Below are 15,219 nucleotides of genomic sequence, written 5' to 3'. Positions count from 1 at the left end.
ATTTTCATATTTACAATAATTAATATCACCAAAAAAAATCTATGAACAGAAAAAAATCCTATATTCTTTCTTCTCCTTCATATTTACTATTTTTTGCATATGAACAGAAAAAAATCTATGAAAAAAATCATATGAAAAAAATCCTATATTCTTTCATATTTACTATTTTTTGCATATATACATGAAAAAAAGCATATAACAGAAAAAAAGCATATAACAGAAAAAAAGCATATAACAGAAAAAAGCATATAACAAAAAAATATGCTAGCTAGGGCGCCGTGGTCGGACGCAGGGACGAGGGCGACGGCGACGGGGGGGGCCGGGGCGGCGCGCGGCGCGGGCGACGGCGACGATGGGCGCGGGCGGCGGCGACGATGGGGGCGGGCGGCGTCGGGGCAACTGCAGGATGAGAATGAAAAAATGCTAAGTGCTTCCTTATATAGAACAGGCTTTAGTCCCGGTTCGTGGCAGCAACCGGGACCAAAGGTGGGCATTAGTCCCGGTTGGTGCCACGAACCGAGACCAAAGGTCAATTTTCGGCAGGCCAAAGGGCGGGAAGCGACGACCTTTGGTCCCGGTTGGTGGCACCAACCGGGACCAATGCCCTTGTGCGCCCCGCGCCCAGAAGTTTAGTCCCACATCGCTAGCTGAAGGGCGCCGATACTGGTTTATAAGCGCTGCTCTGCCTCCCCTTTCGAGCTCCTCTCAAATGCAGGCTTTCGGGCCTAAACTGCTACTGCCTGTGGGCCTATTGGGCCTCTACGGGACTGAATCCTGGCCCATGTAGGGTTTCTAGTCGTATTCAGGCCGTGGAGGCCCAGTAGGTGGCATTTTTTTTTGGTTTTTTCTTTTCTATTTCTACATTTTTTTGGTTTTTTATTTTTTTTGTTTCTACTTAAAACTAAATAATTACAGTATTTTTAGTGATTTCTTTTTGCTTTTAGGTCACAAAAATTATAAACTTTCTGTTAGTGCCATTAGTTTTAAATTTTAAATAGTTTAAATTTGAATTTTTAAAAATTTGTGTGAATCACTAGTTTATGAATAAATTTACTATAAAATTAGAATTTTTTTCTTCTTTGCGATTTATTTTTTATTTATACTTACAATTAAATACTTATAGTTTGATTTTAGGTCACACAAATTATATTCTTTTTGCTATTGAAGAATATTATAGTTTTATTTAGTTGATCATAACATAATATTTTAATTGATTGTTTTTATTTTCATAAAAGTTTTGTAGTTCATTCTGTTTGCTATTAATTCATTCTTTGAGCTAAATGACTCTGAAATTGGAAAGCATTTCAAAATGAACTCTGAAAAGGTTGAAAGTTGGCATGGTATCATCATTTCACCCACATAGCATGTTCCAAAAAGTAGAGAGGGTTACAACAAAAACTTGATGCACTTCGTGTACAAAATGGACAATCACTTTCGAAGTATCAAAGTTTCGAACCATAAGACATGAAAGCATTTCAAATGAACTCTGAAAAAGTTGAAAGTTGGGATGGTATCATAATTTCACCCACATAGCATTTGCTTATTGCGGGAGAAAGTCTGCACTTTTTCTTTGCTTGTGTCATTTGCTTATTGCGCCGTAACCATGGATAATCTTCATTGTTTATCAGGATGCTTGGGTCAGCCTTGACATTGAAGGGAGGAATTTCATGAAACTTTTCATAATCTTCAAACATGTCTGTCTTGCCGTCCACTCCCAGGATGTCCCTTTTTCCTGAAAGAACTATGTGGCGCTTTGGCTCATCATATGATGTATTCGCTTCCTTATCTTTTCTTTTTCTCGGTTTGGTAGACATGTCCTTCACATAGATAACCTATGACACATCATTGGCTAGGACGAACGGTTCGTCAGTGTACCCAAGATTTTTCAGATCCACTGTTGTCATTCCGTACTGTGGGTCTACCTGTACCCCGCCGCCTAACAGATTGACCCATTTGCACTTAAACAAAGGGACCTTAAAATCAGGTCCGTAGTCAAGTTCCCATATGTCCACTATGTAACCATAATATGTGTCCTTTCCGCTCTCGGTTGCTGCATCAAAGCGGACACCGCTGTTTTGGTTGGTGCTCTTTTGATCTTGGGCGATCGTGTAAAATGTATTCCCATTTATCTCGTATCCTTTGTAAGTCAATACAGTCAAAGATGGTCCCCTGGACAACAAGTACAACTCATCACAAACAGTGTTGTCACCTCTGAGACGTGTTTCCAACCAACTGCTGAAAGTCGTGATGTGTTCACATGTAATCCAGTCGTCACACTGCTCCGGGTGTTTGGAGCGCAGACTGTTCTTGTGTTCATCGACATACGGGGTCACCAAGGTAGAGTTCTGTAGAACTGTGTAGTGTGCTTGAGACCAAGAATATCCGTCCCTGCATATTATTGAGTCTCTTCCAAGAGTGCCTTTTCCAGTCAGTGTCCCCTCATACCGCGATTTAGGGAGACCTATCTTATTAAGGCCAGGAATGAAGTCAACACAAAACCCGATAACATCCTCTGTTTGATGGCCCATGGAGATGCTTCCTTCTGGCCTAGCGCGGTTACGGACATATTTCTTTAGGACTCCCATGAACCTCTCAAAGGGGAACATATTGTGTAGAAATACGGGCCCCAGGATGACAATCTCGTCGACTAGATGAACTAGGACGTGCGTCATGATATTGAAGAAGGATGGTGGGAACACCAGCTCGAAACTGATAAGACATTGCGCCACATCACTCCTTGGCCTTGGTACGATTTCTGGATCGATCACCTTCTAAGAGATTGCATTGAGGAATGCACATAGCTTCACAATGGCTAATCGGACGTTTTCCGGTAGAAGCCCCCTCAATGCAACCGGAAGCAGTTGCGTCATAATCACGTGGCAGTCATGAGACTTTAGGTTCTGAAACTTTTTCTCTGGCATATTTATTATTCCCTTTATATTTGACGAGAAGCCAGTCGTGACCTTCATACTGAGCAGGCATTCAAAGAAGATTTCTTTCTCTTCTTTCGTAAGAGCGTAGCTGGCAGGACCTTTATACTGCTTCGGAGGCATGCCGTCTCTTTCGTGCAAACGTTGCAGGTCCTCTCGTGCCTCAGGTGTATCTTTTGTCTTCCCATACACGCCCAAGAAGCCTAGTAGGTTCACGCAAAGGTTCTTCGTCACGTGCATCACGTCGATTGAGGAGCGGACCTCTAGGTCTTTCCAGTAGGGTAGGTCCCAAAATATAGATTTCTTCTTCCACATGGGTGCGTGTCCCTCAGCGTCATTCGGAACAGCTAGTCCACCGGGACCCTTTCCAAAGATTACGTAGTGTAAATCATTGACCATAGCAAGCACGTGATCACCGGTGCGCATGGCGGGATTCTTCCGGTGATCTGCCTCGCCTTTGAAATGCTTGCCTTTCTTTCGACATTGATGGTTGGTCGGAAGAAATCGACGATGGCCCAGGTACACATTTTTCCTGCATTTGTCCAGGTATATACTTTCAGTGTCATCTAAACAGTGCGTGCATGCGTGGTATCCTTTGTTTGTCTGTCCTGAAAGGTTACTGAGAGCGGGCCAATCGTTGATGGTCACGAACAGCAACGCCTTAAGGTTAAATTCCTCCTGTCTGTGCTCATCCCACGTACGTACACCGTTTCCATTCCACAGCTGTAAAAGTTCTTCAACTAATGGCCTTAGGTACACATCAATTTCGTTGCCGGGTTGCTTAGGGCCTTGGATGAGAACTGGCATCATAATGAACTTCCGCTTCATGCACATCCAAGGAGGAAGGTTATACATACATAGAGTCACGGGCCAAGTGCTGTGATTGCTGCTCTGCTCCCCGAAAGGATTAATGCCATCCGCGCTTAAAGCAAACCATACATTCCTTGGGTCCTTTGCAAACTCATCCCAGTACTTTCTCTCGATTTTTCTCCACTGCGACCCGTCAGCGGGTGCTCTCAACTTCCCATCTTTCTTTCGGTTCTCACTGTGCCATCGCATCAACTTGGCATGCTCTTCGTTTCTGAACAAACGTTTCAACCGTGGTATTATAGGAGCATACCACATCACCTTCGTAGGAACCCTCTTCCTGAGGGGCTCGCCGTCAACATCACCAGGGTCATCTCGTCTGATCTTATACCGCAACGCACCGCATACCGGGCATTCGTTCAGATCCTTGTAGGCACCGCGGTAGAGGATGCAGTCATTAGGGCATGCATGTATCTTCTCCACCTCCAATCCTAGAGGGCATACGACCTTCTTTGCTGCGTATGTACTGTCGGGCAATTCGTTATCGTTTGGAAGCTTCTTCTTCAATATTTTCAGTAGCTTCTCAAATCCTTTGTCAGCCACAGCATTCTCTGCCTTCCACTGCAGCAATTCCAGTACGGTACCGAGCTTTGTGTTGCCATCTTCGCAATTGGGGTATAACCCTTTTTTGTGATCCTCTAACATGCGATCGAACTTCAGCTTCTCCTTTTGACTAATGCATTGCGTCCTTGCATCGACAATGACCCGGCGGAGATCATCATCATCGGGCACATCGTCTGGTTCCTCTTTATCTTCAGCAGCTTCACCCATGGCAGCATCATTGGGCACATCGTCTGGTTCCTCTTGATCTTCGCCAGCTCCCCCCGTTGCAGCATCACCGTATTCAGGGGGCACATAGTTGTCATCGTACTCTTCTTCTTCGCCGTCTTCCATCATAACCCCTATTTCTCCGTGCCTCGTCCAAACATTATAGTGTGGCATGAAACCCTTGTAAAGCAGGTGGGAGTGAAGGATTTTCCGGTTAGAGTAAGACCTCGTATTCCCACATTCAGTGCATGGACAACACATAAAACCATTCTGCTTGTTTGCCTCAGCCGCATCGAGAAACTCATGCACGCCCTTAATGTACTCGCGGGTGTGTCTGTCACCGTACATCCATTGCCGGTTCATCTGCGTGCATTATATATAATTAAGTGTCCAAGTTAATAGAAGTTCATCATCACATTAAAACCAAAGTGCATACATAGTTCTCATCTAACAACATATAGCTCTCCAGAGCATCTAATTAATTAAACCATACATTGAAACTATGTAAAACATTTCAATGCGAAAAAAATGCGATCATAATCGCAACCAAGGTAACAATTGATCCAATGGCATAATGATACCAAGCCTCGGTATGAATGGCATATTTTCTAATCTTTCTAATCTTCAAGCGCATTGCATCCATCTTGATCTTGTGATCATCGATGACATCCGCAACATGCAACTCCAATATCATCTTCTCCTCCTCAATTTTTTTTTATTTTTTCCTTCAACAAATTGTTTTCTTCTTCAACTAAATTTAACCTCTCGACAATAGGGTCGGTTGGCATTTCCGATTCACATACATCCTAGATAAATAAAATCTATGTCACGTTGGTCGGCATAATTTTCATAAACAATAAATGAACCAATAGTTATGAAGATAATATACATACCAAATCCGAATCATAGACAGGACGAGGGCCGACGGGGGCGGATACCAGAACCATCGCACTATATAAGATGCAATAATAAATGTAAGAAAATGATACAAGTATCTATCTAAACAGACAAGTAAGAATATTTTTCCTTTCAGAAAGAAGATAAGAACAAGAGGCTCACCACGGTGGTGTCGGTGATGAGATCAGCGCGGGTGATCGACGGCGGTGAAGACGGGGACGGGGCGTGACGTACCGCTAAATCTAGACAAATCTCGAGGAAAATGGAGCTTGGAGGTCGAGCTTCGAGAGGAGAAAGTTTAAGTAGTGTGGCTCGGGCATTCCATCGAACACCTCATGTGCATAGGAGGTGAGCTAGAGCACCACAAACCCCTCCCCTCGCCGGCCAGAGAAAAACAGAGCACTGGAGTGCTCTGCTCGCGGGCGTGGGTATATATAGGCACCTCATTGGTCCTGGTTTGTGGCAAGAACCGGGACTAAAGGGGAGCCTTTGGTCCCGGTTCAGGCCACCAACCGGGACCAATGGTGGTGGGCCAGGAGCGAGGCCCATTGGTCCCGGTTCGTCCCACCAACCGGGACCAAAAGGTCTAGACGAACCGGGACCAATGGCCCACGTGGTACGGCTGGCCCCCTGGGCTCACGAACCGGGACCAATGCCCACATTAGTCCCGGTTCTACACTGAACCGGGACTAATGGGCTAAGCCGGCCTGGACCATAGCCCTGTTTTCTACTAGTGAGAGACTCTCAAAATAATTTAAGTGAAGCATGAGAGATCAATAGTTTCTTTAAAACAAATCCACCACCATGCTCTAAAAGATCTAAGTGAAGCACATAGAGCAAAATTATAACGCTCAAAAGATATAAGTGAAGCACATAGAGCAAAAATTACTTAGCTCAAAAGATATAAGTGAAGCACATAGAGCAAAACTACATAGCTCAAAAGATATAAGTGAAGCACATAGAGTATTCTATCAAATTTTAATTCATGTATGGCTCTCTAAAAAGGTGTGTTCAGCAAGGATGATTTTGGCATACTAAGACACAAAGACACAAATAATACAAGACGCTCCAAGCAAAACACATATCATGTTGGTGAATAAAAATATAGCTCCAAGTAAATTACCGATGGAAGTGGACGAAAGAGGGGATGCCTCCCGGGGCATCCCCAAGCTTTGACTTTTTGGTGTCCTTGGATTATCTTGGGGGTACCATGGGCATCCCCAAGCTTAGGCTCTTGCCACTCTTTGTTTCATAATCCATCACAAGAATTCACCCAAAACTTGAAAACTTCACAACACAAAACTCAAAATAGAAAACTCGTGAGCTCCGTTAGCGAAAGAAAACAAAAGACCACTTCAAGGTACTGTAATGAAATCATTCTTTATTTATATTGTTGTTAAACCTACTGTATTCCAACTTCCCTATGGATTATAAACTATTTTACTAGCCATAGATTCATCAAAATAAGCAAACAACACACGAAAAACAGAATCTGTCAAAAACAGAACAGTCTGTAGTAATCTGTAGCTAGCGCAAGATCTGGAACCCCAAAAATTCTAAAATAAATTGCTGGACGTGAGGAATGTATATATTAATCATATTAAAAAATAATTAACTAAATAGCACTCTTCAAATAAAAATGACAGCAGTTCTCGTGAGCGCTAAAGTTTCTGTTTTTTACAGCAAGTTCAACAAGACTTTCCCCAAGTCTTCCCTACGGTTCTACTTGGCACAAACACTAATTAAACACAAAAAACACAACCAAAATAGAGGCTAAATAATTTATTTATTACTAAGCAGGAGCAACAAGCAAGGAATAAAAATAAAATTGGGTTGCCTCCCAACAAGCGCTATCGTTTAACGCCCCTAGCTAGGCATAAAAGCGATGATAGATCTAGGTATTGCCATCTTTGGTAGGCAATCCATAAGTGGCTCTCATGATAGTTTCATATGGAAATTTTATTTTCTTTCTTTGAAAGTGTTCCATGCCCTTTTTTAATGGAAATTGAAATCTAATATTCCCTTCCTTCATATCAATAATCGCACCAACCGTTCTAAGGAAAGGTCTACCAAGAATAATAGGGCAAGAAGGATTGCAACCTATATCAAGAACAATGAAATCTACGAGCACATATTCCTATTTGCAACAATACGAACATCATTAATCCTTCCCATAGGTTTCTTAATAGTGGAATCCGCAAGATGCAAGTTTAGAGAGCAATCATCAAAATCGCGGAAATCTAGTAAATCACACAAAGTCTTGGGAAGAGTAGAGACACTAGCACCCAAATCACATAAAGCATAAAACTCATGATCTTTAATTTTATCTAGGAGTTCAGTAGCATCTCCTAAAGTTATTTCCATAAAAGTGCCTCCCGCGGCCGAATCTAAAAGATTTCTAGAAGCAAAATTCAATCTGGCATAAATTTTTTGTATAATCATCCACAAATTCAAACCATGAGTAGGGCAATTACGTATCATTAATTTCATTCTCTCCCAAGCTTGTGCAACATGTTCATGATCAAGTTTCTTAAAGTTCATAATATCGTTTCTAAGAGAGATGATCTTAGCGGGAGGGAAATACTTAGAGATAAAAGCATCTTTTCACTTGTTCCAAGAATCAATACTATTTTTAGGCAAAGACGAAAACCAAGCATTAGCACGATCTCTAAGAGAAAAAGGAAATAGCTTCAATTTAACGACATCTTTATCAACATCTTTTTTCTTTTGCATATCACATAAATCAAAGAAGCTATTCAGATGAGTAGCGGCATCTTCACTAGGAAGGCCGGCGAATTGATCTTTCATAACAAGATTCAACAAAGCAGTATTAATTTCACAAGATTCAGCATCGATAAGAGGGGCAATCAGAGTGCTAATAAAATCATTGTTGTTGGTATTGGTGAAGTCACACAATTTAGTATTATCTTGAGCCATCGCGACAAACAAGCAATCCAACACACGAGCAAACAAAAAGGCAAGCGGGAAAAAGAGGCAAATAGAGAGGGAGGATAGAGAGAGAGAGGGCGAATAAAACGGCAAGGGTGAAGTGGGGGAGAGGAAAACGAGAGGCAAATGGCAAATAATTTAATATGAGAGATAGGGATTGTGATGGATACTTGGTATGTTGACTTTTTGCGTAGACTCCCCGGCAACGGCGCCAGAAATCTTCTTGCTACGTCTTGAGCTTGCATTGGTTTTCCCCGAAGAGGAAGGGATGATGCAGTAGAGTAGCGTAAGTATTTTCCTCAGTTTTTGAGAACCAAGGTATCAATCCAGTAGGAGGCCACGCTCAAGTCCCACGTACCTGCACAAAATGATAGCGACTCGCAACCAACGAGATTAGGGGTTGTCAATCCCTTCACGGTCACTTACGAGAGTGAGATCTGATAGATATAATATTTTTGGTATTTTTGGTATAAAGATGCAAAGTAAAAAAGTAAAAGCAAAGAAAAAAACAAAACAAGATTAAAGTGATGGAGATTGATATGATGTGAATAGACCCAGGGGCCATAGGTTTCACTAGTGGCTTCTCTCAAGAGCATAAGTATTCTATGGTGGGTGAACAAATTACTATTGGGCAATTGACAGAATTGAGCATAGTTATGAGAATATCTAGGCATGATCATGTATATAGGCATCACGTCATCGGAGGGGCTATGATGATGTAGAAGCCCTCCGTGATGACGGCCCTCTTCCGGCGGAGCTCCGGAACAGGCCCCAAGATGGGATCTCGTGGATACAGAAAGTTGCGGCGGTGGAATTAGGTTTTTGGCTCCTGTTCTGATCATTTGGGGGTACGTAGGTATATATAGGAGGAAGGAGTACGTCGGTGGAGCACCAAGGGGCCCACGAGGCAGGGGGCGCCCTAGGGGGGCGCCCCCCACCCTCGTGACCTCCTCTTTGACTCCTTGGAGTAGGGTCCAAGTCTCCTGGATCACGTTCAGTGAGAAAATCACGTTCCCGAAGATTTTATTCCGTTTGGACTCCGTTTGATATTCTGTTTCTCCGAAACACTGAAATAGGCAAAAAACAACAATTCTGGGCTGGGCCTCCGGTTAATAGGTTAGTCCCAAAAATAATATAAAAGTGGAAAATAAATCCCAATATAGTCCAAAACAGTAGATAATATAGCATGGAGCAATCAAAAATTATAGATACGTTGGAGACGTATCAGGCGGCTGGAGCAAGAAGACCAGAGGTTGAAGAAGCACTACGGCCGTTGGATGGACATCATATGGTCACTGGAGCTAGAATAGTTCATATTGACTAAGTTGACAAAGCCCTTCGTCCCCGTCAACTTAGTAGGCCCACAAGTCAGCCTCCCAGCAAGGTGGGTCCCAGCTAGTCGGGGGAGTATTCATTTTCTTGTGCGTAATAAGGAGGCACTTCCGGTGTGTCCGAGCTGACAGCGAGGGGAACGTTTTTTTCGCGAAATACGGTGGCCCGTCCGGTGGGTCCCAGCAGTCAGGGGGAAATGATTTTTTTCGCAAAATACCGGTGGCCCGTCCGGTGGGCCCCGCTGTCAGGTGGAGGAATAATTATTTTCCACGTAATAAGGAGGCACTTCCTTGTGGCTGCTGTGGACCCAGTTGTCAGGCTCTCCACGTACAGTACTCTTCCGATGGAAGTCGGTCGTTGAGCACATTGACCACACCGCGTCGAGAGCACCACGACGCTGGACGACGGCGAGGCCTAGGAAGGGGACGACGCGGAGCCGTGCAAGATGCGGTAGTGGATGCCCACACGGAGAGGAGTACGAGCGTTCACTGGTTCGGCTGCGGTGTGAGGCTGTCATCACCGTAGAATAACAGGGGGTGTGGGTGAGTGGAGGGATGGCCTGGCCAGTGGTGGGAGTAGTATGGGGGCGGTGAGGCCTCCGCGGTAACACAGCCGGCCACGGGAGGCAGGAGCAGGCGGCACGACCGGCGTTGCTTTGGGCGGCTTGAGCAAGAAGACCAGAGGTTGAAGAAACACTATGGCCTTTGGATGGACATCATACGGTGACTGGAGTATTGACTAAGTTGACAAAGCTCTCCGTCCCTGTCAACTTAGTAGGCCCACAAGTCAGCCCAACAATATGGTGGGTCCCAGCTAGCAGGGGGCTATTCATTTTTTTGGGCGTAATAAGGGGGCACTTCCTTGCGTGCGAACATATAGCTGGTGGGTCTGACCTGTCAGCGGGGGGAACGTTTTTTTTCGCGAAATACAGAGGCCCTTCCTGTGGGTCCTAGCTGTCAGATGGAGGAATCATTATTTTGTGCGTAATAAGGAGGCATTTCCTTGCGTGCGGCCGTGGACCCAGCTGTCAGCCTCTCCACGTACAGTCCACTTCTGATGGATATCGTTCATTGACCACGTTGACCAGGCCGCGCCGAGAGCACCAGGGCGGTGGACGACGGCGAGGCCTAGGAAGGGAACAACATGGAGCTAGGGAATACTCGACAGTTGTTTCCCACGCGGAGGAGTACGAGGGTTTACTGGTTCGTCTGCCGTCGCCGAAGAATAACAACATGTGTGGGTGAGTAGAGGGATGGCTAGGCCAGCGATGGGAGTACGGCGGGGCGGTGAGGCCTGCGCGGCAGCATAGATGGCCGCGGGAGGAGGGAGCAGGCAGTCCCGCCGGCGCTTGTTTGAGCGGCTTGAGCATGACGAGCAGAGATTGAAGAAGCACGACAGTCGTTGGATGGATATCCAACAGTCACTGCTCTCGTGTGTTGACTAAGTTGACAGGTCATCGCTTGTGCGTCAACCTTTTTTTTATGAAAGCATACGCGTCAACCTGTAGTAGGCGCACAAATCAGCCTCAAATCTGTGGAAAACAGCATACAGCCCATCTGCCATTATTTCTAATAATGTATAGCCCATTTGCTAATTCTTAAGAATTTTTTTGGAGCCCATCTTATTTTTGTTAGCATCACAACCCATATTGTGGCCACGGTTAAAAAGCATACGAAATTTTGCATATTTCGGTGCGGTCAACTGTTTTTAATCCCGAAATATCGATTCACATTCAATCTATTTTGAAAAATAATTTATATAAATATAAAATCCAAATAATTGTCCACGCATAAAAATCAAAGGAATTTAAGATCTTGTAATAAAAAAAATTGAAACTAATTCCCGGTTGATGTGTTTTAAAAATGTACAGCCCATTTCTGGGCAAACCGAATGAAACTCTCCCCGTCTTGAAAGATTTGTAGCCCAGCAGGGCCGATAAAGCAAGTAGGCCTTGTTTGGGTATTTCTTTAAAAAAAATAGAACTGGGCTAGCCATTTTCAGCAAGAGAAAAAGACAACTGGGCTCATGATGTGGTAAACATAAATAAAACCCTGGCTAGACGGGCCACAGCCCCCGCACAGCCCCGTTGTTACCCTGATCCGTCGCTAAAACTAGTACAAATAACAACTTCTTGTCCCTCGAAAAAACTGCGCGACTTGCTGGGTCCCTAGTGTCAGCCGCTCGTAGTGTAATTCTCTCGTTTATTGACTATGTTGACAATGGCGTGAGCCCCAGATGTCCAACCATTAGGAGGAACCATATTTTTGGGCTTGTACTATAGAGGCACTTGCTTGCGTACTGCCATGACGCTGGTGGGTCCCTACTGTCATCCTCTCCATGTACAGTCATCTCCTTGTTCCTCTCGGTTGTTGACAACGTTGACAACGCAAGAGGGCGGCGCACCGCGCACGGCGAGCGAACCAAGGCCACAAGGCAGAGGACGACGGCGAGGCCTCGGACGGAATGAACAAGAGCCGTTGAAGATGCGCCGGTCCAGTCGCAAGCGGAGGGGAGTACGAGGGTTGACTGGTTCGGGCGCGAGTGCGTGTTGGGGCTGACGTCGCCGGAGAATAACAGGACGTGTGGGGGAATAGAGGGAGGGACTGGCCAACGTTGGTGGGTACGTACGGTAGGGCGGCGGAGGCGCAGCCAGCCATGGGAGGCGGGAGCAGGCGGAGCCGACGGGGTGGTTTGGTTTGGGCGATTGGACGACGAAGAAGACATGAGATAGAAGATACACGACAGATGTTTGATGTCAATCCAACGGCTGGTAGGAAGAATCGATCGTTTGTTCACTGGCTAGTAAGTCGACACCACCTTGGATAGGCTATTTCCTCGCGGGTCCCAAATGTCAGAATCCAAATCTGTCACGGTCATGCAGCCTTTCCTATGAAAATTTACAGCCCATTTGATGTGCTAGTTCGAAATAAGTTTGTGGGTGCTGGTGGGGGCTAATCACTTGGCTTCTATAATGCACAGTGAGCTCAAGCAGCCGGCGAGAGTGATGTTATTTCCCTTGGTTTGGATTTGTTACAATATTTCACTCTAAATTAAACGAATGGCAAGCCATTTGCCTTGTTTCAAAGAAAATATGACATTCATAGCTGAGTTGAAAAGGGCAGGAACATCTAACTCCAGCTTACAAACTATACAAAAGCACGAGGATTAATTGTTCATCAGGTTTACAAAAAAACCAGATTGAAAAGGGCAACAACATCTAACTCCAGCACTGTTTTCGGCAGTCACAGTCAAATGGATCGGTCAGGTCCATAGAATGAACATCCTGGGTCGTAAAATTTACTGGATTATGACCACAATATGTTGTAAATAGAAGCCCAGCATGTTCAGAAGCTCTTTTGCCCACCTGAAACTCCTTTTTTTGCTCTTCGACATACCCATCCGTCAAAACCATGCTGCTAATAAACTTAAGCCTGATGGACAATAGTAACCTCGCATTCAGCAGGAAGAATGTGACAAATCTTGTGTTTGCACGGTTGGCTACATATCGTTCTAGCGTTATTGTCTTCAATCGAATCTCATGAGAAGTGAGAAAATCCCGATGCTTACGAATCCACCGATTGGTTATAACTTTCTTACCCCGTCCTGTTGCCTAAATAGACATGAAGATTGAAAACAGTTAAGGTCTAAAAGAAGAGTGTCGAAAGAGCAACAGCTGAACGTTTAATTCTAGTACACTATATGCGGGCTTCCAATGTGCGTGAAATTATCAGCTTTATATACAACTTCTCCAGACATGGAAAGCATTGCAACAAGCCAATAATCTTGTTCAGATCAAAACTATTCATTTGGATATATAAGATCTTGACAGAATCCAGCACCATTGATAGGCCATCCATGGAGAAACTCTTCATTGAGCATAGAGCATAATATCAGTACAAAATGTGTACTCCAAGATGATATATAAATTATGCGCAGAAATTTAAAATGCAGATTATGGTTACAAGTGTAGATGATAATATAAAGTACCTGAAGAACTGTGGAGCCAAACACGATATTGAAATGAGCACAGAGATCATGTATTACACCCAAGGTCTCCAGTTTAGGCGCAGAGAGGACGGTTATTTGCAACGGTGAATAACTAGAATCATGGATCAACATTTGAAGTGAAGGGGAATCTTGGATGATGAGCTGCCTTCCGTCAAAAGAAATTCCAATTCTTACAAGGTTAGGCAACTTTATTTGGAGACAACCGATTCTAACTGTGAAAACAAGCACCAAGCACTCCAGCTCAGGGCAACCGGAGTGGATGATGCTGTGCAATGAGGCCTCCGATATACGAACCCGCACAAGTGAAAGTTTCTTTAGAAATGGGAGTCGAAGGTTTAGTACCAGATTGTCTGGTAGGTAGCACTGTGCAAAGGTGGCGGTCTGGAGAGAGGACGAAAACCCCGAGATGGACATCGGTGCTGAGGGCACAAGTTCATGGCGTTCGGTATGTGGTATGTGATTTCCAGGGGAATAGTAGAACTCAAGCAGCTGTAGTTCTGTGAATTCAGGGGATTCCAGCCAGGCGTCCACCGTGCAGGGCATGGTATGCTTGCTCAGGTAGCATGACGGGATGCAGATGCTTTGAACGGAGCCCTGGTGGGAGGAGATGATGGCTCTGGGGATTTCAAAATCATTGAAGAGAGATAGCTGACGACAGTCGAGATTAAGGGGAACAGTGCGCCATAGAGGGTGCCACCGAATTGAGAGGACTCGGGTGCGGCAGCAATCCTTGGTGGGGGGAAGCAAGATGATATCCCCAAGGATGGCGTCCGGGAGATCGCTGATGCAGTCCACCTGAGATTCTACGGGTTCCTGGGAACCGGTGGGGGCGGGGTCGCCGCTTCTCCCCGCGCTTCCCGGTGCGGGATCTACAAAAGGCGTCGCCGCTGGAGGGAGCCTCATCTTCTTGGCGCTGGGGTTAGCCGACTCCATTTTCCTCGAGGGCATCGCGTCGTGCTCACGGATTTGAGCAGAGTAACGAATGATGAGCCTAGTTGTAGTGCGAGCAAAGAACACGGGGAGGTGGGGGTTTTCTGTAGGAGTGAGGAAGAAGGTGTCACAGCCCTAGAATTTGCTTGTAGCTATTTACCTAAGTGAGCATCATGCATCATGTCTAAATTATGAAAGTTGAATTGAGGTTAGTTGAAACCCTCATAAATCACTTCAAAAATAATCAACATTAAAATCTTTTCAAAGAAGTCCAAGAAAATGTTCCTCTTAGTCCCTGAAAATATTGGCAAGAGGTAAAACATAGAACAATATTTCTGGAATCTCAGAGATATTTATTTTGGGCCTTTGAATTAATTCAATAACTATTTGCATTGGATATATATTCTTTATATAATTAATATATGTCCAATAATTCTGGAACATTTTATGTGGTTTGGGATATTTTAGTTCTAGTCACATATTTATTTTCAGGATTTTATAAAATGATTTAGTATTTAAACTAAATCAAAACAAAATA

Source organism: Triticum urartu, chromosome 5, assembly GCF_003073215.2.
Source record: "Triticum urartu cultivar G1812 chromosome 5, Tu2.1, whole genome shotgun sequence".
Taxonomy (NCBI): Eukaryota; Viridiplantae; Streptophyta; class Magnoliopsida; order Poales; family Poaceae; genus Triticum; species Triticum urartu.
This window is presented reverse-complemented; position numbering follows the sequence as displayed.